Genomic DNA, 25,991 nt, shown 5'->3' with positions numbered 1-25,991 from the left:
TCAGCTATATAACAGCCTACCCAGTGATTTAAATTTGCAGCAACATAAAATTTTTTTAAACATAATCTTAAGTCATTTCTAGTGGAAAAATGTTTTTACTCTGTAAAATAATTTTTAAATTACAAAAAATAGCCTTGTAAACAATGATTATGTAGTAATGGTTAAACTCAAATCGCTATATTTGTCACTTGTAATTTATGATTGTTATCTGTAACTAATTTTGTCATGCTCTCTCTCTCTCTCTCTCTCTCTCTCTCTCTCTCTCTCTCTCTGTGTGTGTGTGTGTGTGTGTGTGTGTGTGTGTGTGTGTGTTTTTCTGCTCCTTTCGCAATTTTGACTTGTCCTATATTCAATGTATTGTTTAAGTATGTAATGAATCAAATGGACCAATAAATGAATGAATGAATGAACATGCTAGATTAGCTGATAACTCCAGTCAATAACACACCATCAGATACAAAGTGAAAGAATATCAGTGAGAGATCTGATGACATCGTAATCCTTGGTGAAAATGAGGATGAATTACAGGATATAAATGGTATCAACAGTCTACTGAGCACATCATATGGATTGAGAGTAAATCAAAGATAAATGAACATAATGAGATTACTGATAATATCAACATAAAGATTGGAGACCACAAATTAGACGAAGTGGAGGAATTCTGCTACTTAGAAGCAAAATAATATATGATGGATGAAGCAAGGAGTACAGGCAAAGAAGATACTCCTGGCCAAAAGAAGTCTGCTGCAACAGTGGCATTAATTTGATGAGAAAATTTCTGAGAATGTACGTCTGGAGCACAGCACTGTATGGGAGCGAATCATGGAGTGACAAGGTCGAGGGGGAGTAGTGTATTGAAGAAGAAGAGAATCAAAGTGACTGAGATATGATGCTATAGCAGAATGCTGAAATTTGTGTGGACTCCAGCATCAGAAGGTGACACTCTAGGAGGGTGCACACTTTCCATGAGATCAAACACTGCAGTTATCTGGGAAGTTGAGTGAAAGGGATAGTAGCCTTGGACTCACCTCCAGGATCACCCATGAAATGTTAGATCACCTAGAGATTTTGTCAATTTCCCTGTGCATATTGGTAGCCCAAATATGAGAAAGAAACACCAAGAACAACAAAGTAGAGAAAGAAATTACAAGAATTTTGCAAGAGTCCTGATGAGTGATGGAGACATTATTGTGAAGTAACATTATTCATCGTTCCAGAAAAGAGAGTTAAAGGACCTTGAGCTATTGTAAGCTTCCGCATTTCAGTAGGAAGATCTGGTTTCTATCTCTGAATCATCTTATTGCTGTGCTCTTGATGAACTATTTGTGACCACTGTGCTCCCTAGATCTGAATCAACAGAAGTTGGAAGACATGAAGCTGCTTGTATTTTATGTTTGACTGTTGCTACCCTTATAGACCAACTGTAACAAAATTGTCAGTCACAATGATGTCACTAACATGCAGTGAATGTATTGTTTACTATCCATTCATTTGTTTTGAAATGAGTGATAAAGCAATTCTACGAATATCACAGGTGCTACCTTCTTCACAGAACCTTTAAAAAGTCATTACATCCTTGTGTTACTTTAATGCTGGACACACACATAAGACAATTGTGAAACACCACCATTGTGTGAGAAAAACTGAGTTATTTCCCCCCACACACAAATCCTTTACAAGCTGTTTTCGGGGTAGCATCTGGTTTCAACCACACTCCATACTCTCATCTGCTAGTGATCAAGAAATATTCGACAAATAGCATGGAGACCTTAACTGTGAGTCAAATATCTGGATTCCGATAACCACAATGCCCTTCGGAGAATTAACATTACAGAACAGTCTGAGACTAGTGTTGTTAGTGAATTTCAGCATAGTGAAATTGCTCTCTGGATCTGAGTGGTCAGATCAGTGAGATAAGCTATCATGCATTATTTCAAATAGTGACTGTATTTCTGAAGTCTTACGTAAATGATAAGTGCAAAAATGAATTACTATGGCACGCTTGGAAAGTTTTTGTTACGAGTAGCGAGTCTGGCACTAAACCACTGAAATATTATTTTTGTACTCACTATACCAACATTTGTTACGACATAGATGTTAAGCTGATGATGTGTACACTACTATAATGGTTACACTATGAAAAGTCTGCCATAAGAGGGGCGAGGAGTACCATGAGAGAGAAGTGAGTGTCCTGTGCACACATGCAAACATCAGCTGTCTCATTCATGGTAGGTGTGCCAATGTTAGCGGATGTGGTCCCAAGAGATGGCACTGTAGTGGGGAGAAAAGGGGGGGGGCAGTCAATAACACTCACCCCCTTCTGCATAATGTATTACTAAAAGAGTTTACATTTTTCCAAATTTCTCAATTAAAACCCAGAAAAAACTGAGAGTCTGGGCAACTTCAAGGAATTCTAGAACATTGTAAGATAGGTTTAACGCAGAATTCTTTTCAGTTCCTAGTCTGAGGGATACCCCACATGGATGTGCTTACATCCTGCAAAAGGCGGCCAGTCACAGATTAACTAACCTGCTGCCAACAACGAATCCGGCACACTTCATACACCCGCAGGTACTGTGTACACAAACCAAGTTGACATTCAGTGTGGTGGCTGATGGTAGCAACCATAAATGGGATATGCCTTTATGGTTTCTTTCACTGTGCTTAATATTGACCTGATTTGCACAGGCAGTGGAACCAGGAAAATACAGGAAGCAGAGTAAAACAAAACAGAATGGGAAAGAACGCCCAAAATAAATAGAAAAACAGAAAGAGTTTCTTCAACAAACTGTAGTGGAATGCCTGAAAAAAGAGCATATCCCCACACCATTTTCTCATTAACAATCAGCAGTGTGTGCAGACCCATGATCACAATCGCATTGCTAAGTGAAATGATGGTACTGATAATGACGAGTTGATGCTTCAAGTTTATGTCGTATGAAATAATGATATTGCTGAAGTTGTCAGAGTTCATTTCTAATATAGATCTTAAAACAGTTGTATGACAAATGAACTTCTCAAATTTTCACAGGCGATTTTAAAATGATATATTTTTCTGATTAGTAATATTACACCACAGCATTAATATTGTCATTATCATTATTATTATTACTATTGTCATTATTATTATTATTATTAGTGATAGCAGTGTTAGTATTATCATCATCATTATCTTACAACATCCCTTCTCTTTCCAATTGTCAACAAATTTAATCATGTTAACTGAAAGCTGTTGCGTCTGCCTGTGAAGAAATTTTTCTTGATCACCTACTATGCTTGTACTGCAAAGTAACAACATGCACTACTATATGCGCAAACTGGCTGATGGGAGCAACTGCAAAGGCATTTCCCATTTGCAGCCCTCCTATCAGCCACCAAGCTGAGTGTCAACTTAGTTTGCACGAATATTACATACTTTATGGATTGTATCCAGTCCCATGACCAAGTTTGTTCCTGCTATGGGTAGACTTACGTTTCTAGCATTTGTAGACTTAGAGAAAGCTTTCGACAGTGTTGACTGGAATACTCTCTTTCAAATTCTAAAGATGGCAGGGGTAAAATACAGGGAGCGAGAGGCTATTTACAATTTGTACAGACACCAGATGGCAGTTATAAGAGTCAAGGGTCATGAAAGGGAAGCAGTGATTGGGAAGGGAGTGAGACAGGGTTGTAGCCTCTCCCCGATGTTATTCAATCTGTATATTGAGCAAGCAGTAAAGGAAACAAAAGAAAAATTTGGAGTAGTTATTAAAATCCATGGAGAAGAAATAAAAATGTTGAGGTTTGCCGATGATATTGTAATTCTGTCAGAGACAGCAAAGGACTTGGAAGAGCAGTTGAACGGAATGGACAGTGTCTTGAAAGGAGGATGTAAGATGAACATCAACAAAAGCAAAACAAGGATAATGGAATGTAGTCGAATTAAGTCGGGTGATGCTGAGGGAATTAGATTAGGAAATGAGACACTTAAAGTAGTAAAGGAGTTTTGCTATTTGGGGAGCAAAATAACTGATGATGGTCAAAGTAGAGAGGATATAAAATGTAGACTGGCAATGGCAAGGAAAGCGTTTCTGAAGAAGAGAAATTTGTTAACATCGAGTATAGATTTACGTGTCAGGAAGTCGTTTCTGAAAGTATTTGTATGGAGTGTAGCCATGTATGGAAGTGAAACATGGACGATAAATAGTTTGGACAAGAAGAGAATAGAAGCTTTCGAAATGTGGTGCTACAGAAGAATGCTGAAGATTAGATGGGTAGATCACGTAACTAATGAGGAGGTATTGAATAGAATTGGCGAGAAGAGGAGTTTGTGGCACAACTTGACAAGAAGAAGGAATCAGTGGGTAGGACATGTTCTGAGGCATCAAAGGATCACAAATTTAGCATTGGAGGGCAGCGTGGAGGGTAAAAATCGTAGAGGGAAACCAAGAGATGAATACACTAAGCAGATTCAGAGGGATGTAAGATGCAGTAAGTACTGGGAGATGAAGAAGCTTGCACAGGATAGAGTAGCATGGAGAGCTGCATCAAACCAGTCTCAGGACTGAAGACAACAACAACAACAACAACAACAACAACAACATGGGTAGACTGCCAAATAATACAAACAATTCCTGATAAAAAAAAGGTGAAGCACACAGAAGATATGGTTGGATATCAACACAGCTTCATATCCGTATACTTTACCAGTGGGTTCACAAATGAACAGAGCACAATTATCTGTAACAGATGGAACAGCCACCTGAGTGCATTATTGTTGTTCATGTTTAGGTTTGTTACCAGGCCTGGTATGGTATATAAAAGGCTTGAACAGAGCCAGACATTGCGTAATGATTGTGAAGGACTTGGAAACACCACTTACTCATATGAGAAAGTGTTATCAGCAGCTGACAATGGTTTGGACAGGGGCCTCATTGTGGGTCTCCACTTGGCCAGCTGACTGAATCATGCAACATTTGTGGGGCATTCAGATTATATGACAGTGGCCCGATGATTGACTGCAAGGGAAAGTGAGAACTGGCATATTTGTCATCAAAGTTATGACTGATCACATCTGAACACCACAACAGAGAATCGTATTATTTTGGACAAAACCCTTCACGTTAGCATCTGTGCCTGAGAGCAAGTAACAGACAACCACAAGAGAGAGTCACAGTATTTTGCACAAAACACATTATAACCCCTTCACATTAGCACCTGTCATCCTAGAACAAGTAAAAGAGTCCTTGCTACAGTCTAGGTCATCCCATATCATTGCTCAGAGACTAAAAACAGCCAGATTAGGCAATTACTGTCCCACATGTAGGCTGCCTTTGACACCACAATGCAAACGGCTGCTTTTGGAGTAGGAAGAAGCATTGACTCCAGGCGTCATGAAGTTGAAACTGTCAGCTATGACTTCATGACACTGCTGGTAGTGTTTGAGGGAATTCTGATGACACAATGGAAAGTCACAGATATCCCACATCCTCAGGTGTTACTTCTCGTGTGGCAGCACCACACTGCCATTTTTCAACGGGATAGTCGTCATCCACACATGCCACCTGTTTCTACGAATTGTCTGTGTGATGATGAACTACTAGCGTGGCCAGCAAGATCCACAGATCTGTTCTGGATAGAACATGTGCGGAACTAACTCAGACGTCAACTCTGTACCAGTGCCAATATCGAAGGTATCATGGACCATTTACAATAGTTGTGGGCCACCTTGCCTCAGGAAATGGCGCAGGAACTTTATCAGTACATGAATCCAGGCTAGAGTGGGTGCGATGTCATACTGATAAATGGGTTCATACTGCCAAGTCCTTTGTAAATTTGACTCGATTTTTAATGAGAGGTAATGTCGCATATCACCTCAACCAGTTAAGTTTCATTTTGTTTCCTCTTACACTCTGGCTGCTTCGTTTCTTTTTGTTTTCGGGAAGTGCAGTTCACTGTTATTATTACTAAAATCCATGACATAAATACGTTAAAAGTAATGAGCACAGCAAAGTTCATTTCGGAGGGAGAGGGGTAGTAAGAAGTAAAGATGTTGTGAGTCCCCCAGTAGCCAATTATGGATCTGCATCTGAATGTTCGTGTTTCAAGCTGTAGCTTCGGCGCCAACTGAGATGCCTACAAGCTACTGTCCACCATTGAACTGGGAGGCACTCTCACAGTCAACCAAAACTACAGGATTTGCATTGGCTGCATTCTGGGATATTACCATTCACAATCCGATCGTGTTTTTAAGATTTTATTCTGTGAGAGGTTTTGAATACTTCGGCTATAATAAATGAAGCAATATTGGATTAGCTTCAAGAAATGAAGAGATGAACACTCCCTCAGACAGCTCGAAGAATTTCACAAAAATGCGTATAAAGCGAGAGCAGGCGAAGTTAGCCGTCCCCCACGGCCAACCCTAGAACATAATTGCAAACAGACTCGCACACTGCCTCGTCAAAACGAGGCAGACATTTTAATTCAGTATGCTTTTTTCGTGAAACCTCATAACTAGCCTATTTCGCCATTCACCCCCCCCCCCCCCCCCCACGCTTTCGTAACAGGCATAACGTAACTCAGATCCTGCATACCCTCTTGTCCCACAATCAGTTAAATGCGTCTGTCTCTAAATCTAGTGTATTAGGCCATCACTGCTGAGTTTACCAACGGCTAAGTGCTTTGTTGCGTAAGCACGATACGTTTTGTCTTTGATATCTAAATTCTGTATAGCACATGGAATCAGTAGTCTGCATCAAGCGACGCTGCATTACACTCTTTTCGGATAAGCTAATCTAAATTTTTTGTTGGATCTTCTCAGAACTAACAGCCGTTAAACATGCCCGGGTAAGAAAACATTTTACCAAACTGTTCCGTAGCTTATTTTTGTTGTTTAGCTAATTTAAGCTCCATTAATTTCTCTGTATTCGAATCATGCTTTTCAGTAACTAGGTTCATTTATGTGTGACTAATATGAAGTGCAGTGACATTATACCACCTCTCTTCTCATGTTTTCGGTCAAAAGATCGGAAGACGTCCGCAACCGATTACAAGACGTGAATATGTATGGTACTGAAATGTAGACAAGTTATTATCTACAATTATAATTCATAGAACTTGCTGTATTGTGGGCTAAAAATGATTTTTTGGGAAAAATATGCGAAATACGGGATAGCAGTTGGCAACGGTAATATTATACAACACGGCAGAACCAATTTTGCGTTATAGAGGTCACCATGGCGCTACCTCGGCGGCAAATTCGAAAATAACATCGTATACATCGGATTGTGTAAGTAAATTAAAAAAACTAACCTACCCACCGCCTCGGAAGTTTCAACATATTCCGACAGAAGCAGCAAAAGTGTGTGATAATGATGATAGGAAATCATTGCTGCTCGTTTTCATTCGCGGCAAAAGTGTTTGAGGATCTTGATTTGCGAAAGTCATTGATACTGGTTTTACTCAACAGCAGTTTTAGCTATGCTGCTAGGTGCCGACCTATCACCGCTCAAATCGCGACATAAGCGGTACGCCATGCGTCAATTAAAGTCACACTGCAAATCACAGATTTTGCATTTTTTTTCCACAAAATAGCATCAACAAATGCTATCTAATATGTATATTTTGCGAAACAGGTGGCGTATCTGTGACGATTCGAAACTAGTTCGCGCATTATCTCGAAGAGGCGCTTGTTTAAAGTTGCCACTTTTCGTAACGTTTGGACGATACGGACTAAAAGCTTCCACACGAGGACGACTGTTCACTTAGGATATCGCCAGCGATAACGCCTGCAAACGTTCGCTCTCTTCGAGCCCGCCACGCACGAAGGATATACAAAGCAATTCCAACCAGCACTGCGAAAGCCACTGTGTCGAGAAGTTCTGGTATAGAAATTGAACTCCTGTGTTTAGCAGCAGTGGTAGTTTATCTCCGTACGTCCATTAATACTTCAAAAAATCAATAAAGAAATAGGAACAGCAGTTTATTAAACTTTAGTTCATACGCTTTTCTTGGGAAGTCTACCTAATTTACAGAATACACTACTTTTTCATTGAAGCAAAGATAGTTGTGTGACTCTTTCTAGAATGCTAATACAACTAGGTTTTCATTCATTAGTATTCAGTTCCTTGTCATTCATTGGTCTTATAGTTTCTCGTTTTGATTCATCAGTCTTATAGTTTCCCGATGTGTATACAAAATTGTTATCATTGACAGCGCCACTGATTTCCGTCACTTATTGTACTGATTGCTTGAGGGAGAGTAAGACTATATGAAATAACAAGGGACTTCCATATAGCTGTATTAAGACTATATGAAATAACAGGGGACTTCAATATAGCTGTATAATAGGTTTGCACTAAACTCTTCAATTAAACTGAACACTTAATGTTAACGCTAGGTCATTCTGTTTAGAAGTTGAAAACTTTAATAATGTGTGTAGCTGTTTCATAAGTAACTCAAAATCATCAGATGGATCCAGTCGTAGGGATGGCGGTTATCGCTAAACGATCTGTATCGGATTTTTCCCACGCCATTTTAACCTGATTCTTAAAACCCTTCCAAATAAACGGTTTCTTAAATAATCGATTTTCGGTTTCTTATTCGTATTGTTTCCTGTGATAAACGTAGAAATCGAATAAAGATTGAAAAATTTAGGCAGTTTCAAGATACACAGTCAAAACATTAAATTAAGTAAGCAAATAAAAGAAAACTTAGTCCGTCAACCGTTCGCTACTTTTGTCGAAAAGTGTTAAGTAGCTAAATGTTACAAAAAATCACCAGTGTTTTTCTACTGACTCTAATTTTTCGAACCTCCGCTCAAAAATCATGTTGTAATCGAGGATAACACTACTATTTGAGCATTACGACTAGTCAGTGCTAAAGGGTGAGAACAGAGGCTGAAGAATCCTATTTTTCGTGTTAATTTGTCCGTTTTCAAAGGCTACAAGCAGATAAAGGCACATTATGTAGTCACAGGTGGCAGATCAGCTATTTTCTATTTTTATTGTATACATGAATAACTTATAAAGTTTTTTATTTGTTACTGTTGTCACAAATTCCTTTCTCTTCTCAACAGAAGGGCACAAACTGCAAACAAATCTTTAATATTTTAAAGCAAATGAAGCGTTGTATTTCATTGCTTAGTTGCTTCGTAAAAATATTTTCAGACTACAGTTGCCGTTCTGCAATACGACGATGTCCAACGACAGCCAGAAACTGCCGTATAGACCACGTGTCGGCTAGTCTTGCACCCTGCACGCATAGGCGTACGTTAAGCCACGACACGTGGCAACAGGAACATTACGTATTGTCTCAGCAATGCTGTACCAAGTCAGTGCCATGTGTTTATGGCTCGTTTCTGTCAGCATTATTATTAAAACAGCGCTGATAGCTTTTCCCATTTTCTATAATAACACAGTATTTCAAACCAATGCAGCTTTTATCGAATAAAAATTATTTAAAAACGAAAAATTTTAGTACTGCCCCATGGCTAATTGATACTTAGGTTTTTTACTCTGTTATTAGTAAATAATTAAAAAACACCTTTTATCACAGAGCCCAAACAAATACCGAAAAATACCGGTTATTCAGAATTAAAATACCGGAATCGCAATCGCTTTTAACCTGTCGGTTTTTCCCATCCCTACTGAGTACCCGTGATTATTAGTGTGAACTTCCCATGAATTCTGCTTTACATCAGAAGCTTTAGCTTGCTGCTCATTGCAACTTTGACAGTGTCAATGATTTTTAATCCTTATATAAATGCCAAATCGGGTCTCAACTTCACTTCTCAGAGTGGTTCGTGGTCCCTCAACAATTATAAATTCTATTATGAAGTTCTTCATTGGTAATGCGAAACGAAACAAAACTTCACACGCACTTTTACTAACTAGACTAACGAATCCCAGCCAGGTATCGATAGTGTCACACGTCGCATACGATTCTCAAGATTGCGCCGTGGAAAAAAAAAAAAAAAAAGTCTTATGGCATTGATGGCCAGAAATCCCCATCCAGGTAAGTTCGCACGCCGAGGTACATGTGTTTTCAACTTACGCCACATTGTTTTTGCAAGTCGATGACAATGAAATGATGACGACAACACAACTCCCAGTCACCGAGTGGATAAAATCTCCGACCAGCCCGGGGATCGAACCCGGGTCCGTTGCATGGCAGTCAGACGCACTAACTTTTTTTATGATCTCATTTTTTTTTGTTCGTCTTTGTTCGACGCATTTGTTCGGGGCGGACGTTCCATAAAGCCCGCCCAAGTTCATTGTTGATCCACTCACTCAGTTTTTTTTACACAGGGCAGCTAACCCTCTGACCGAACACGATGCCAGCGACCATTCAGATAGAGGGCCGGATACACTATCTGCTAATTCCGAGCGACCAGCGACCGATCGCTGCAATGAATATAACTGTGATCTGTGAACAGATTGCTCGACCAGGCGACAGATCGTATGACGGGCCCTTTATTATAGTTTAAGTCTGACAGTGAGTTGCAGTTTTATGAGTGGAATTACCTTATGCTTTACGGTCTGAAGTAAAATAGCAGAGCACTGCACTGCTTACTGAGAATCATTATAACTTAACAGTTTGGTTTTATGAATAGCTACGTATCTATCTAGTCTCGGAAGTTTCTAAGTAACTGAATAAAAATGTAACCTCCGACGCTCCTTTGTGGCTTAACTTAGATCTTTAATAGAATCGTCAACATCAAGGATTGACTATGAACTGTATTTTCGTCAATATTCGTTTTGGATACTGAAAAGTTAGTTGGTAGTACAATTCTGCCTATACGAACAGCTGCAACGGTATTTTGAATATGTGCTTAACAATACGATTCCAATGATTCTACTGCTGCTAATATCGTTTACTCTGTGGGGAAAAAATTGAATAACGAGCAAAACAGCCAACGACAGCGAGCGCGATCGTTGCTCTTAACATTTTGGCAAAATGATCTAAATTATTTGTGAACTGACCTCAGTTTTCAAACAAAATGCCGTCAAAATTCCACGACGAGGCTCTACGCCAGACGGCAGCCTACAGGAGAGCTGACATCCGGGCGGAGTTTGGAGGTATGGTGCCCTGGTAAGCTGACCATCTCATATACAATGAAACTGTAATTCAAAGTTTTCTATATAGTTGTTGGCCGGTCACAAGTTATTCGCCGCAGAATGTACAAAAAAGCAATAAATACCTATAGCATTTGTTGGTCTGGTCACGTTAGAAATGTATTCCATGAGTGAATGAAGAGAACTGTTGGGGATTTATTGACGTCTATTGTAAAATTTCTGTTTGGTTTATCACTAAAGCGAACGAAGGATCACAAGTGAGTCGTGATATGTGGCTAGCCATTGTGCGCCAATTCTGTAGAGGACTCAGAAGTAAGGCCTGATGTGTCATAATCACCCTAGCTGTACGAGCGCATTTTTCATAGCGCGCCTTACCAACCCGGGGGGGGGGGGGGGGGGGGGGGGGGAAACCAGGTTCGTTAATTGTTATTGGCTTATATTAACAATATATTTGTAAAAGAGTTAGTGAAGTGTAAGCAGGCTCCAGAACCTGAAAATATCTTGTAGCACACTCTTGGCAATATCAACGTGTTTTCAATAGTGTGTACTACCAAGCAGCGTGTAATTTATTACAAACACAAATTTTTTTTAAAAAAGGTGGTTTTAGTCAACTGTTATTGAAAATTGTTTACAGCGTAATTTCTAAAGAGACAGTGATTTGTAAGTAAGGTCTTGAACCTGAAAATATGCGGAAAGTGTTACCTACTACTGAGACATATTTTTGGCTTGAAAAAAGCGTATTTGTGCCATCAGCTGTACAACTGTATATTTATTCTCTATAGGTTTCGATTATTACAGTCACCTTCAAAGGAGAAAAACCGTGTACATCGATGGATCAAATATACATTTTCGTCGTAGATGAGCCTCCAAATGTAGAACATATATAATTGTCGTAACAGACTCTTCAGACTGGGTGATAACTCCAGCTGCACTACTGTAATGATACCAAGGCACAGCACGTTTATATGGACTGTATGAAGACAGACTATTATGACAGTGATAAGTGTTCTATATTCGGTTGGTTCATAAAGGACGAAATTTTATGTTTTGCTCCTGTGAAGATGACTGTTAATAATCGAAACCGGCAGAGACTAAACATACAGTTGTACAGCTGAAGGCACAAATATGCTTTTCTCAAACTACCTAACAACTGTAGACAGTCACCTTCGATAAACTCTATTACATTTCTGGGTTAAGTTTCACTGAAAAATTGCAACATTTATAGAACCTGGTAGAAAAACTGATTAAAAACAATAAATATTTTTTTCAAACTTTTAAAAACAAAGTAATTGTGCATAAAGTACTTCCCTCTCCCCTCTGGCATTGCAAGGGTAAGTGGCAAACACTGACACTGGTGAAAGTATATACCATTAGAGAAACAAAAACGTTCTAAAATGCAGGTCCGCAAATAGGATTGCCCGGACAAATATATGGAAGTCCGCCCCGTCAGGCATTTGTTGGTCTTTGTAGCGATGAAGTAATGCTCCGCAAAATGATTACTAAGAAAAATAGCTTTGTTGATAAAGTGGGTTCAGATCAGAAATATTTAATACTAGAGATTGTCGTTGCTTTCTAAGTCTAATTGAAATCACGAAAGTTTTTGAATATCTCTACGTTTTCCGATCCAGAGGAATAGATAACCGTTTATTTTGTTTAACGAAGAATTTTTGGTTTGTTACGACGTAAGATCATTTTAGGAAGAAGACAGCAATTAAAAAGACTGAACATTTAGTTGCTGTGATACACAGGGTCATTTTTTCCACTGTGCACAAAGTCTAGGGCCTGATCGAAGAGAGGATACGGAACAAAAAAGGTCTAATGAACTTATGTCCGGAAATGCATGGATTCCGTGCTAGATACCATTTATTCAATCAGAGGCTGCGGTCTAATACGTGCCGTTCGGTGCAGCCACAGTTAACAGTATGCATGGTTTCCTCCAAGAAGGTGGTACTGTTCCTCATTCGACATGCCCTAGCGTCCTTTCCTGCCATAGTAATTGGTAATGTTGTCCGATTCACTTCTCTTGCTGACTCATCTTGTAGTGGATGCGATACAGCGTTGTACACAATGGTTCCGTATTCGAATCGAGAGCTTACCGACATGGTGTTTATTTACGGAAAGGCAAATGACAACGGGCAGCGCGCAGGAGACATATCCCCGCCGCTAACAACCACAGGGAAATATGTCTGCAACAGTGTTTCGCCATTTCTATGAGACAGTCGTTTCAGGAAGTAGGAAATCATGAAGGACGTACCCGAAATGTTCGAACACCAGACTTGGAGAAAAATGTGATTAACACTGTGGAAGGTAACTACAGTGTCAGTACCAGGCAGTTGGCCTGCCAGTACAGGGTACGCCAAACGACCGTGTAGAAAATTCTCCATGACAATTGTTACTACCCTTATCACTTACAGCTGTGCAGGGCTTACTAGCTACAGACTTTCACCATCGGGAGCAGTTTTGTGACTACTTTCTTCACCAGTCAACCACGATTCCGGGATTTGTGTCATCCATCCTATCAGAGATGAGGTCACCATTACGCGGAGTGGTATCTTCAACTTTCATAACAGTTACCTGTGGGACAGAACCCCTATCATCAGCGTCGAAGCAGTCGGAATGTTTGGGCCGGTATAATTGGCGACCGTATTTTGTGTCCAGTCTTTCTTCCACGTCGTCTAACAGGCAGGAACTATCGTCGTTTCATGTCAGTGACTTTGCCTCCCCTGCTGGAAGAAGTGCCATTGATGATTCGAAGGGTTATGTGGCTGCTACATGATGGTGCTCCATCCCACTTCAGCGTTAACGTCCAGACGCATCTCAGTCGGGTCGTCCCTGGTCGGTGGATCGGACGAGGGGGTCCAGTTAACTCGTGCGATTTCTGGTTATGGGGCCATCTCAGAAGTATTGTGTATGCAGAGCCCATTCCAGATGTGGAGACACTGGAGCAGCGTATTCATGCTGCCTTTGACACTGTCCGGATACAGGCTGGAGGATGTGAACGTGTGAGGCAAATATGCTACGGCGCGTATCCGCATGCGTTGAGGCACATGGACACCGCTGCCTTTGACACTGTCCGGATACAGGCTGGAGGATGTGAACGTGTGAGGCAAATATGCTACGGCGCGTATGCGCATGCGTTGAGGCACATGGACACCATTTTCAACACATACTATAACTGTGGCTGTATGGTATAGCACGCATTAGATCGCAGTCTCTGTAACAGTGTATGACTGAATAAATGGCCTAATGTTATCAAAAGGAAAGTTGCTATTCACCATATAACGGAGATGCTGAGTCGCAGATAGGCACAACAAAAAGACTTCCACAAATAAGCTTTCGGCCAGCGAGGCCACAGAGTGGCTTTGTTGCCAGAGACTGCAGTGATGTGTGTGTGTGTGTGTGTGTGTGTGTGTGTGTGTGTGTGTGTGTGTATCTGTCATCTATTGTTGAAGGCCTCGCTGGCCGAAAGCTTATTTGTGACAGTCTTTTTATTGTGCCTATCTGAGACAGCTGTATGGTGAGTAGCAAGTTTACTTTTCATAATATTGTTACATTCCATCCTGGATTTTCCACTGTTTGAATAAATGGTCTCTAGCATGGAAACCATGCATTTCCGGACATAAGTTCATTAAGCTTTTTTGTTCCATACTCTCTCATAGCTAATCCCTCGACTTTAGACACGGTGGAAAAAATCACCCTGTACATCTCAGTATAAGGTTGTTTACTGATTTCTTTTAGCTTAAGCCGGTTTAAGGTAGATCTCGAAAAAAGTGACTAGGCCCTATAGATCATTAATAAACGATTGGAAATACCCAACCGACTACCGACTATTTCTATTTAAAATGGGTAGTCCGGAAATTTTGGAAATTTGTGGTAAGTTCTATGGGACCAAACTGCTGAGGTCATTGGTCCCTAGGCTTACACACTAATTAAACTAACTTATGCTAAGGACAACACACACCCATGCCCGAGGGAGGACTTGAACCTACATCAACATCTAGAACTACATGGATACTCTGCAAATCACATTCAAGTGCCTGGCAGAGGGTTCATCGAACCACCTTCACAATTCGCTATTATTCCAATTTCGTATAGAGCGTGGAAAGAATGAACACCTATATCTTTCTGTAAGAGCTCTTATTTCCCTTATTTTATCGTGGTGATCGTTTCTCCCTATGTACGTCGGTGTCAACAAAATATTTTCGCATTCGGAGGAGAAGGTTGGTGATTGGAATTTCGTGAAAAGATTCTGTCGCAACGAAAAACGCCTTTCTTTTAATGATTTCCAGCCCAAATCCTGTATCATTTCTGTGACACTCTCTCCCATATTTCGCGATAATACAAAATGTGCTGCCTTTCTTTGAACTTTTTCGATGTACTTCATCAGTCCTACCTGGTAAGGATCCCACACTGCGCAGCAGTATTCTAAAAGAGGACGAACAGGCTTAGTGTAGGCAGTCTCCTTAGTAGGTGTGTTACATTTTCTAAGTGTCCTGCCAATAAAACGCAGTCTTTGGTTAGTCTTTCCCACAACATTTTCTATGTGTTCCTTCCAATTTAAGTTGTTCGTAATTGTAATACCTAGGTACTTAGTTGAATATACGGCTTTCAGATTAGACTGATCTATCGTGTAACCGAAATCTAACAAATTCCTTTTAGCACTCACGTGAATGACCTCACACTTTTCGTTATTTCGGGTCAATTGCCACGTTTAGCACCATTCAGATATATTTTCTGCCTCAGATTGTCTCCAAAATCGTTTATATAGATAAGGAACAGCAAAGGGCCTATAACACTACCTTGGGGAACGCGAGAAATCACTTCTGTTTCACTCGATGACTTTCCGTCAATTACTGTGACCTCTCTGACAGGTAGTCACAAATCCAGTCACATAACTGAGACGATATTCCATAAGCACGCAATTTCACTACGAGCCGATTGTGTGGTACAGTGTCAAAAGCCTTCCGGAAATCCAGAAATACGGAATCGATCTGAAATCCCTTGTCAATAGCACTCAACACTTCATGTGAATAAAGAGCTATTTGTGTTTCACAGGCACGATGCTTTCTAAACCCATGTTGCCTGTGTGTCAATAGACCGTTTTCTTCGAGGTAATTCATAACGTTCGAACACAATATATGTTCTAGGATCCTGCTGCATATCGACGTTAACGATATGGGCCTGCAATTTAGTGGATTTCTCCTACTACCTTTCTTGAATATTGGTGTGACCTGTGTAGCTTTCCTGTCTTTGGGTACGGATCTTTCGGCGAGCGAACGGTTGTATATGATTGTTAAGTATGGGGCTACTCCATCAGCATACTCCGAAAGGAACCTAATTGGTATACAGTCTGGACCAGAAGACTTCTTTTTTTAAGTGATTTAAGATGCTTCACTACTCTGAGGATATTTACTTCTACGTTACTCATGTTGGCAGCTGTTCTCGATTCGAGTTCTGGAATATTTACCTCGTCTTCTTTTGTGAAGGCATTTCGGAAGGCTGTGTTTAGTAACTCTGCTTTGGCAGCACTGTCTTCGATAGTATCTCCATTGCTATCGCGCAGAGAAGGCATTGATTGTTTCTTGCCGCTAACATACCGGATGATTCCCCATTAATCGGGACCCACGGCAGTCCCCTTTGCAACAATACTGAGTCAATCTTTTCTTCAATGTACAGAAAATACACCTTTACCTCTCGACCGCAATTCCAATTTTTTTACATTTCAGCCTATGTTGAAGATTCATATGAATTAGTGATGCATCCAAACTGCTGCGTCATATAATTGTTTCAGGAACCATTTTCTTCGGATACAGTTTTTATTTTTGTCGAAATACATTGCAAAAAAGATAATATGGGTCAACGTCGCACATTTCTTGGAACATAGTATGAAGCAGTCAACTACTCCGTAGTGTAGATTACACCTTTGATTCCATTATAAAACATAAATAGCTTCTATTTGTCTCTTGTGTCAGCAAGTACTGGAATATTTTCATGCACGATTGATGCCCGGATCACAAATTTCCCTTTTTTTTAGTAACATAGAAAACTAGAGTACGACCTTACTCGAAGACAAAAAGTTAATTGTGGGCCGATGCTTATTTTTCCTTCATCACGAAAGAAAGATTTTTCTTCTTCACTCTTCCATTAAGCCGGTACTGGTAAACCGGTAGTCTGCTGTAACACATCGACCTGACTGATAAACAGTTTTACACAGTCACGGAACAATATACGAAGATTTGTTGCTTACGTGGTATAATCCTTATTGGTTTTAATCCAGCCTATATTTCCAAGCTACACAGATAAATCACCTGGGAATCTACAGGAGCTACTACATTTGTTTGGTATGCAGAGCAGACACTGGCGATAACTACACCTTCCACGGAATCCTGCCAGTTGCTAATCTAATACAAATTTTCTCCGACAGCATATAACTTCTGGCAGTTCCGTGCAAATAGACATATATTACCCGTATCGCTGTTGTCTAATTGTCTCTTTTTATCACTGATCACACGATCGAATCTAAGGCACGGTTCTCTCACGCTGGTACTTATTTGTAACTGAACTATAAGGGCAAAATTCACCTATGAGGCAATTCCAAAGGCGTTTTCGCTGCACTTACAGGTCCAGTTAACTTTCGAATCATATTGTTGGCCCAGAAACGTACTTTGTGACTGTGGAACTTTATTCATCTTGTCTCGCTGTTCCTTCTGGTAAAGTAACAAACGTTCTAAATAAGTATTTCCTCGTCATCTTCATTGTCGCCCTCCTCTGTTTCTGAATCTTCCTGCCGAACTTTAACTTCGGCACACAATCTGTGTACACTTCGTCTTCAGAAACCTGTGGAACTTCATTATTATCCGCTTCAAGCAACTTGTGGACTACTTCAACTCTTTCTCGTCTTACTGTAGCCCGTCACAATCAAGTATGTCCCACCTAAAATTATACAATTTCTGCAAAAGAATGCAATCAGATGCGGTCTCCCCTACTAGTCTGTTACGGCCGTTTGAATGTCGAGCGTAAACTGTAATTCTTGGATACGTTGTTCAGTGATCTGCCCGACTTCAATAAAATTAATGCCTTTTTTTACAGTTTCTTCAGACCATTTATCCCTCTCTGATTTTCTTTTATCTTGTTTCCGCCATCTAGAATTAAATACAAGATCTTACTTAAATGTAAACAACTTTTTTATGAAGTTAAGAGCATGGAGAAAATCGACACCCTATCGGCATTGCCGCATTTTCACCTGTCGACGCCCCACTCAACCATTTTGGCGAATACCACACTACATTGACTTTGCTATGCTCGATAAGTTAAAAGACCCATGCTAAAAGACGCCCTACAAGACATTCTACCTACCTACATTGTAGTTATTACAGTTAAAAAAAGTACTGGAACTTTTGCCTTGGATAATCTTTGAGTTTCTCTCACGCTACGGTTTTATCGATTGCCTAACATTTGTTTATAAACTTCCCAAGTTTGAACATTTGGGGTATATATTATATTACATTTTCTCATATTTTATCTGCGTCCTTACTCCCGTTAACTCTTTGAAATTTGCCTGTGAATATCGAGCATTAATACTATACTCAGTAACAAAGGCGACCTGGGGATATGGAGTATTTTTAATATTTTGGAAGACAAATGACGACTTGTAAGTAGCCATAAAAAAGTTCGTTCCGATCCTGTTAAGACTGCATAATGTTGACTTTTAGCCGGTCGAGGTGGCCGAGCGGTTCTAGGCGCTACAGTCTGGAACCGCGCGACCGCTACGGTCGCAGGTTCGAATCCTGCCTCGGGCATTGATGTGAGCGATGTCCTTAGGTTAGTTAGGTTTAAGTAGTTCAAAGTTCTAGGGGACTGATGACCTTAGAAATTAAGCCCCATAGTGCTCAGAGCCATTTGAACCATTTGTTGACTTTTAAATAGTTTTCTTGAAAGGAAAACACCTGACTACACTATTTTTTCTTTCCCGCTCCGTAATCTTCCGTCTTGTGATAACTGATTTCTCAAGCAATTGTGATATGACTTACTCTGTGAAGGTCAGAATCAAATTCAACGTCGTCTCTTGTTTCACCTCTTTCTACATAATGGCTGCTGATGTCATTTTTCTAACTACGCCACAGTATAGACATAATAGTTACCATGTCGATAGCGACGATTGTCAACTACAAGAACTGTAGCATGAAAATGATTTTACGTGCAGGCTTTACCTGAGGGCAGATTATATACGAGGGCGGTTCAGAAAGTAACCTCCGATTGGTCACAGTGCGGGTTGTGGGGGGAGTAGCGACGCCATCTGTGCGTTCACGCACTCAACAGGTCAGTCGGCATCAAGCCGTGGTCGAGTGGACGTCGTACTTGCGCTAGTTTAGTTTTTGTGGCAGTTTGAAATGTGTGCTGCAATAGAAAACCCCGCCAAATGTGAAGTGCGTGCTGTCATAAGGTTTTTTACAGCCAAAGGATATTCTGCAGCAGCTATTCATCGTGAGCTTTGTGCCGTGTACGGACCAAGAGTTATGAGTGAAGGAGTTGTCCGTGAATGGGTACGTTTATTTAAAAGTGGACGAGAAAACGTTCATGATGAAGAGAGGAGTGGTAGACCATCATTGGTGACTGACGAACTCGTTCAGACAGTTGATGCAAAAGTTCGTGAAAATCGACGTTTCTCAATGTCGGAGTTGTCTACTGGTTTTCCACAGATTTCTAAGACTCTCTTGTACGAGATAGTGACAGCAAGATTGGGTTACCGTAAGTTCTGTGCACGATGGGTGCCCAAAATTCTTACCGACCACCACAAAACTCAAAGAATGGCCTCTGCATTAGACTTTCTGTCACGTTATGAGGACGAAGGAGAACCATTGTTAAAAAGAATCGTGACCGGTGACGAAACCCGGATTAAGTACGTGAACCCTGAGACAAAAGAACAATCAAAGATGTGGGCACATTCAAATTCGCCTACCAAACCAAGAAAAGCCTCGCAAGATTTTTCTGCCAGAAAACTGATGGCAACGGTGTTTTGGTATGCCAAAGGGGTGTTGTTGGTTGAATTCATGGAACATGGTACGACCATTAATCAAGACGTGTACTGTGAAACAATAAAAAAGTTACGACGAGCTATACAGAACAAACGCCGTGGTATGCTGACTTCCGGTATCGTTGTTTTGCACGATAACGCCCGTCCTCACTCTGCTCGCAGAACAACGGCCCTTCTTGAGTCCTTCAAGTGGGACGTTATCAACCATCCACCTTACAGCCCAGACCTGGCGCCAAGTGATTATCACCTCTTCATGCATTTGAAGAAATGGCTCGGGTCACAGCGGTTTGATGACGACGATGAGCTCAAAGATGCGGTCACAGGCTGGCTCCAGGCACAAGCGGGTGATTTTTATGCAGAAGGAATTTCAAAGCTTGTGAAGAGATACGATAAGTGCCTCAATCGCTATGGAGACTATGTAGAAAAATAGTGCAAAGATGTAGTTGTAAGATGTATATATTAAAATATTTTTATTTAACTTGGTGTATTTTTTTAAATCAACCGGAGGTTACTTTCTGAACGGCCCTTGTAGTTAATAACAGTTCATCTACTTTGGCTCGCAAGAGCTACTTAACGTTGACATTAAAAGAATACAGGGTGTTACAAAAAGGTACGGGCAAGCTTTCAGGAAACATTCCTCACGCACAAATAAAGAAAAGATGTTATGTGGACATGTGTCCGGAAACGCTTAATTTCCATGTTAGAGCTAATTTTAGTTTCATCAGTATGTTCTTCCACCTACGCTCAATAGAGCACGTTATCATGATTTCATACGGGATACTCTACCTGTGCTGCTAGAACATGTGCTTTTACAAGTACGACACAACATGTGGTTCATGCACGATGGAGCTCCTGCACATTTCAGTCGAAGTGTTCGTACGCTTCTCAACAACAGATTTGGTGACCAATGGATTGGTAGAGGCGGACCAATTCCATGGCCTCCACGCTCTCCTGATCTCAACCCTCTTGACTTTCATTTATGGGGGCATTTGAAAGCTCTTGTCTACGCAACCCCGGTACCAAATGTAGAGACTCTTCGTGCTCGTATTGTGGACGGCTGTGATACAATACGCCATTCTCCAGGGCTGCATCAGCGCATCAGGGATTCCATGCGACAGAGGGTGGATGCATGTATCCTCGCTAACGGAGGACATTTTGAACATTTCCTGTAACAAAGTGTTTGAAGTCACGCTGGTACGTTCTGTTGTTGTGTGTTTCCATTCCATGATAAATGTGATTTGAAGAGAAGTAATAAAATGAGCTTTAACATGGAAAGTAAGCATTTCCGGACACATGTCCACATAACATATTTTCTTTCTTTGGATGTGAGGAGTGTTTCCTGAAAGTTTGGCCGTACCTTTTTGTAACACCCTGTATAAAAGCAAGATTGCTCTCAATTGTTTTATAATTATGATTTCTTTTATATAACCTTACTTGTTGTTTTGTTTTAAATACGGACATAATGTACAGAAGGGTCGTGATCCTTAGGGTCTGGTAGATAATGCCTTAAGGATTTAAGAGTTAAGTGGAAATTTTGTGGTAAGGTCTTATGGAACCAAACTGCTGAGGTCATCGGTCCCTAAGCTTACACACTACTTCATCTAACTTAAACTAACTTACGCTAAGAACAACACACACACCCATGCCCGAGGGACGATTCGAACCTCCGACGGGGGGAGGCGCGCGGACAGTGACAATGCGCCTCAACCGTGCGGCTAAGAGTTAAGTGAATTCGTGGCTTACTGACTTAATTTTCTTGTACGATGTCATTAAAAACAAGTATAATTTTTATCCATTTAATGTAAAAAATCAAATACCACTTACATCACTTAAACGACTGTTTAATTTATGGATTTCAAAAAAAAATACGAGGTTCATTTAATAAGTCGTGGCAACTATGGTATATCAAATGGCTCTGAGCACTATGGGACTCAACTGCTGTGGTCATTAGTCCCCTAGAACTTAGAACTACTTAAACCTAACTAACCTAAGAACATCACAAACATCCATGCCCGAGGCAGGATTCGAACCTGCGACCGTAGCAGTCGCACGGTTCCGGACTGCGCGCCTAGAACCGCGAGACCACCGCGGCCGGCTATGGTATATCGCGCGAAGTTGTGGCATCACCGTAATCGCCGTAAATATGATGTTCATTCAAATGAAATCTGGTCAGTGCGTCTGCCTTTGCCTTACACGTAAGGTGGCACAACGTAATTGCGGGTATGGTGGCGCTATCTATTGGTAGAGAGACTGACACGTGCGCACCATTTGATGTTGCATAGCGCCAGTGTGGTTTCACGCCGAAGAGAAGGTGGGCACCCGAGTTATCGTCCACTACCGAACATGCAGGCGAGTAAGCAAGAACGAGGAGTGATTCGATTTTTGGAGGCGGAGGGAATTGGAGGCCGTGAAATGTATCGACGAATGAAGGCTGTGCACAATGAGTACAGTCTGAGTCGCTCAAGTGTTGTAGAACGGCGCAAACGATTCCTTGAGGGGCGCGAGTCACTGGACCCACTGGTTGCCGAGTTCCTGGAGCGGGGAACCACCATCAATGCCCAGCGTTATCAAGCCACTTTGCAGAACCTTAGACGAGCCATCAAGTCGAAACGCTGAGGCATATTGTCCAATGACGTTATCCTCTTGCACGATAATGCCCGCCCACACACGGAAAATGCGGTGAAGACGGCATTGCAGCAGTTTCGGTGGGAAACGGTGGAGCATCCACCGTACCGTACCGACATTTCATCTTGTGACTTTCATGTGTTTGGACCTTTAAAACAAGCTATTCGCTGACATCGATTCGCAATGGACGACTAAACGTGTTACTGGGCCCAGGCCTGGATCCAACAGATCCTACAAGCTTAATCAAGGATGGAATCGACCGGCTAGTGATCGCAATAGGATAAATGTGCCAACAGTTTTGGCGACTATTTTTGAATGTGTGTACTGTGTATAACTACATTTTTGAATTAACAAAATCATTACCGTTACTTTACACTAGTGACCGGGATTCTTTTGAATGCCCCTTATACATTCGAAAGGCCGCGGAAAACATTACCGAAATCAGCTGACAGATAGAGAACGCATAGGAGGATAGTTTGGTACCAGGGCCTGGAACATTCAGTGTGAGGCTGGCCTTGCTACCAAATGAATCGCCCCCCCCCCCCTCCTCCCTACTGACCAGACTTCAATCTTTGCGGCTTCGACCTCATTCCACCACTGAGAAAACAATTGCCTGGGAGGTGCTTTTCAAAGAGGGCGAATGTCGTCACAGCATTTCAGCGACAGGTGGCCCCTTCGTTGACAATGCTGTGTGTATGCACTAGGGACTATTTTGAAGCACAGTAGTTGATTTTGACTCATTTTTGTTCCGTTTGCACGTGTACACAATAAATTTACGCAGAGTTGCAATGTGTGTGGCTCATTTCAACCTTTACAGTGACCTCATGTGCTAGAACCATAGTTTATGTAGGCATTGAGTTACACACTGCCGTACCGGTTCAGTGCATATCGTGGAAATCACGTTGCACGTTATCGCAATATATACCATAGTTGCCGTGACTTACGGAATGACTCTCCTATTTATTTTCGATTTAAAATGTCAAAAAGAAGTGCCAAACTCCATACAAAGAGTTAATTAATCATTATTTCCTGGGAACAGCGTTCACCTGGTGTGAAAAGAAAACATTTCGTTATAAAATGACGTAGCATAACATTCATCAGTTATTTCTAATTTACTTAAAATCTGATTCATACCATCTGACAATTCCTGCTTAGAGCTTCTGCCGAATGGCTCCTCATCATCTGCCAGAGATGATCATTTTTTGCTTTGTCAAATAGTTCAGAATAATATTTGCTTACACTTGTCAAGTAGTTCAGAGGAGGATCACACCATACCTAGTATGAAAGTCACGCTGAACAGTTATTACTGACGTGCTCTGCGCAAAACATAGAACACAAAATGCCTGTGTTGTCCCAGCACCAGTTATACTAGAACTGAAGTGGGCACACTCTCAAATAACATAGTACTTATGATTTTTTTTAATTGGATGATTCGTTTTGATACACCCTGTATTTTTTTGGATTCTCGAAAGTTTTCGTATGGGGGTTTTCGGGTAAATAATTCATAAAAACTCAAAAAAATGCAATTTTTTTACATTTTTAGTAATAAATATTTACATAATACAGATGGCTGGATCAGAGGAGATACTGTTTATAATTACATCAGTAGTATCTGATAATAGGACAGAAAAGATAGCATTCTGTGACTTTCCAAAATACAAAAAAAAAATTTAAGTGGAAAAATTAACTTAAATTTGGTATTTTCGTCTTAAATTTGTTAAGTTAATGGAAGGCCAAAGTGTGCATGTGTCAACTAAATTTCAACACACCTAAGACGGAGCTTTAATGCAAAACATCTGCCAGGTCTCCAGTACTTTTGTTTATTCGTTGTATATTTTTTGTTCTCTACTGTTTTAAAAGTTATTTACAAAATATACATTTTTCAAAAAGGTATGCAATTTACAAAAATTAAGATAAAATGAAAATACTTTATTTCTTAACACCTACTATACAGATGTTTAATATACACTCATCAAAGAAAGTTTTTCATCACCTCAGTTCCGAGAGTTCTGGAACCTGTACAGAAAAATGGAATAGAGAGCATTATAAATATCATTTCCGCCCTTTTTATTGCTCATGAAAACCAGTCATTGCATGTTACACTATCATACAGTGAGACCTTCAGAGTTGGTGGTCCAGATTTCTGTACACACTGGTACCTCTAATACTGAGTAGCACATCCTCTTGCATTGATACATGCCTGTATTCATCGTGGCATACTATCCACAAGGTCATCAAGACAGTGTTGGTCCAGATTGACCCACTCCTCAATGATGATAAGGTGTAGATCCCTCAGAGTGGTTGGTGGGTCACATTATCCATAAACAGCCCTTTTCAATATATCCCAGGCATGTTTGACAGGGTTCATGTCTGAAGAACATGCTGGCGACTCTAGTCAAGCAATGTTGTTATCCTGAAGGAAGTCGTTCACAAGATGTGTACAATGGGGGCACAAATTGTCATCCATGAAGACGAATGCCTCGCCAATATGCTGTAGATATAGTTGCTCAATCAGTCGGAGGATGGCATTCAGGTATCGTACAGGTGTTACAGCATCTTCCATGACCACCAGCAGCATACGTCGGCCCCACTTAATGCCACTCCAAAACAGCAGGGAACCTCCACCTTGCTGCACTCGCAGGACAGTGTGTAGAGGTCGTTCAGCCTGACCGGGTTGCCTCCAAACACATCTCTGATGATTGTCTGGTTGAAGGCATATGCGACACTCAATGGTGAAGAGAAAGTGATGCCAGTCCTGAGCAGTCCATTTGGCATGTTGTTGGGCCCATCTGTACCATGCTGCATGGTGTCATGGTTGCAAAGGTGGACCTCACCAGTGAAGTTTCACATCATGCAGCCTATTGCTCACAGTTTGAGTCACAACATGACGTCCTGTGGCTGCATGAAAAGCATTATTCAACATGGTGGCTTTCCTGTCAGGGTTCCTCCGAGCCACGATCCATAGGTAATGGTCATCCACTGCAATAGTAGCCCTTGGGTGGCCTGAGCGAGGCATGTCATCAACAGTTGCTGTCTCTCTGTATCTCTTCCATGTCCGAACAACATCCCTTTGGTTCACTCCAAGATGCCTGGACACTTCCCTTGTTGAGAGCCCTGCCTGGCACATGCGATCAAACCATGGTATTGACCGTCTAGGCATGGTTGAACTACAGACAACATGAGCCATGTATCTCCTTCCTGGTGGAATGACTGGAACTGATCAGCCATCGGACCTCCTCTATCTAACAGACACTGCTCATGGATGGTTGTTTACA

The 25,991-nt window shown here is 41.0% G+C and overlaps 1 long non-coding RNA gene across 1 annotated transcript in view; it reads left to right on the top strand.

The window, feature by feature from the left end:
* Positions 1-6,712: 6,712 nt before the first annotated feature.
* Positions 6,713-25,991, top strand: part of LOC126260947 (uncharacterized) — a 44,626-nt gene continuing 25,347 nt past the window's right edge. Inside the window, exon 1 of the long non-coding RNA XR_007546672.1 lies at positions 6,713-6,828. This is a non-coding gene — a long non-coding RNA (uncharacterized LOC126260947). The remainder of the gene's footprint in view (positions 6,829-25,991) is intronic.

The sequence above is a fragment of the Schistocerca nitens genome, chromosome 5, assembly GCF_023898315.1.
Source record: "Schistocerca nitens isolate TAMUIC-IGC-003100 chromosome 5, iqSchNite1.1, whole genome shotgun sequence".
Lineage (NCBI taxonomy): Eukaryota > Metazoa > Arthropoda > Insecta > Orthoptera > Acrididae > Schistocerca > Schistocerca nitens.
This window is presented reverse-complemented; position numbering and strand designations above follow the sequence as displayed.